Raw genomic sequence first — 1,984 nt, forward strand, 5'->3', positions numbered from 1 at the left:
GTTGGAGTTGAGGTTGTGGCGTCTTTGATCTTGCCCTTGGTCTTGTTGGTTTCCCCATCCAAAGTTGGGGTGATTTCTCCATCCAGAGTTGTAAGTTTTGGAGTATGGATCATGGACTTGTCTAGGTGATTTTCCAGCATAGTTGGCTTGCTCCCAATCACCTTCTTCTCCTATGTTTACTCCTTCTTGAGCTGATGATAAGGTGATGGCTGCTGCAACTTGGTTCTCCTCCACCTTCTTGGTAAGATCTGCTAGCTGCTTGGTGATTATCTTGTATTGAGCTAACAATGCATCCATGTGGTTCAGCTCCATTACTCCTCTGGTGTTACTTCTTTCGGAGGCATAGAAGTAGTCATTTTCAGCAACTGTTTTAATGACATCTATGGCTTCTTCAATGATTTTCTTCTTGTTTAGAGAGCCTCCGGATGAATGATCCACATCCTTTTTTGACTCATAGGAAAGACCTTCATAGAAGATGTGAAGTTGAACCCACTCATTAAACATGTCTAGTGGGCATCTCCTTGTTAGGTCTTTGAATCTCTCCCATGCTTCATAAAGTGTCTCACCATCTTGTTGTCAAAAAGTTTGCATCTCAGTTCTTAGCCTATTGATCCTTTGAGGATGGTAAAATCTTGCTAAAAACTTGTTCACCACTTCTTCCCAATTAGTCAAGCTTTCCTTTGGGAAGGATTCAAGCTATTTAGATGCATTGTCCCTGAGTGAAAAAGGGAACAAGAGCAACCTATAGACATCTGGGTGGACTCCATTGGACTTCACTGTGTCACAAATCCTTAGAAAGGTGGTCAAGTGTTGATTAGGATCTTCTTGAGCACCTCTTCCAAATGAGCAATTATTCTGCACAAGAGTGATGAGCTGGGGTTTTAGCTCGAAATTGTTGGCATGTATGGTGGGCTTCTGAATGCTGATTCCACAGTTTCCAGGATTAGGATTGATATAGGATCCTAAGACTCTCCTTTCTTGCCCAGCCCAGTTTGCATGGCATTCTCTGACATGATTATGAGCTTCTTCTTCATGATTGTTCTCCATATTTTTTCCATGTTGGGTTCAAAATACTCTTCCTCTTCTTCCTCAGCACCAATAATCCTTTTTCCTCTTGCTTCCTTTCTTAGTCTCCAAAGGGTTCTTTCAGGTTCTGAATCAAAGGATGTTGAAGCTCCTTCTCTTCTCCCTGTCATACAATAAACAGATTGCACAACAGGAGATAAAATGAAAAAACTATTCTGGTTAGGATAATTGTTAGTGTGAGTGATGTAAATTATCAAACAGTTAGTGGGTTAGTGAGCAGAATTGTAATCAAAGGGGGAAAGGCAAAAAATAAAAGAGGGTGCAGGGCGTGAGGAAGAAATTAAAATAAACTAAAAGAAATTAACTGAATAAACTAAACAAAAAGAAAAAAAATGCTCAATCTAGTGATCTTCAAACTTAATCATTGTTGATTCAAAATCAATCCCCGGCAACGGCGCCATAAACTTGATGCATGAAAACTTGTCTCTCAACAAATTTTCCTTTGGCAAGTATACCGAATTGTCGTCAAGTAAAACTCACAATAGAGTGAGGTCGAATCCCACAAGGATTGATTGGTCAAGCAACTTTAGTTAGAAGAATGTGCTAGTTGAGCTAAATAGAATTTGGGTTGAGATGCAGAAATTTAAATGACTAGAAAGTAAATAATAGAAATTAAAGTGCAGAATCTTAAATGGGGATTTGGGGTAATGAGCATGATATTAAATGGCAGAAAGTAAAGAGAATGGGTAAGATCAGAATTGGGGAAATCATTGGGTTCAGGAGATGTTGTATTCTCCGGATCAAGTTCATTCTCATCTCTTCCTCAATCAATGCATTCATTGATCTCCTCGGCAATCTTAAGTGATTGGTTCCCAATTTCTTGGCAATCCAATCTCTCTAAGCTTGAACAATTGCCCAATTCCTTGATTTAATTGCTTATGGGAAGAGATGAAGTGTG

At 39.4% G+C, this 1,984-nt stretch overlaps 1 non-coding gene across 1 annotated transcript; it reads left to right on the forward strand.

The window, feature by feature from the left end:
- The first annotated feature begins 498 nt into the window (after nt 1-498).
- Nucleotides 499-606, forward strand: LOC127742259 (small nucleolar RNA R71). The gene has a single exon (XR_008003447.1). It is a non-coding gene; the product is annotated as a small nucleolar RNA R71 (small nucleolar RNA).
- Nucleotides 607-1,984: the final 1,378 nt, after the last annotated feature.

This window comes from Arachis duranensis, chromosome 9 (genome assembly GCF_000817695.3).
Source record: "Arachis duranensis cultivar V14167 chromosome 9, aradu.V14167.gnm2.J7QH, whole genome shotgun sequence".
NCBI lineage: Eukaryota > Viridiplantae > Streptophyta > Magnoliopsida > Fabales > Fabaceae > Arachis > Arachis duranensis.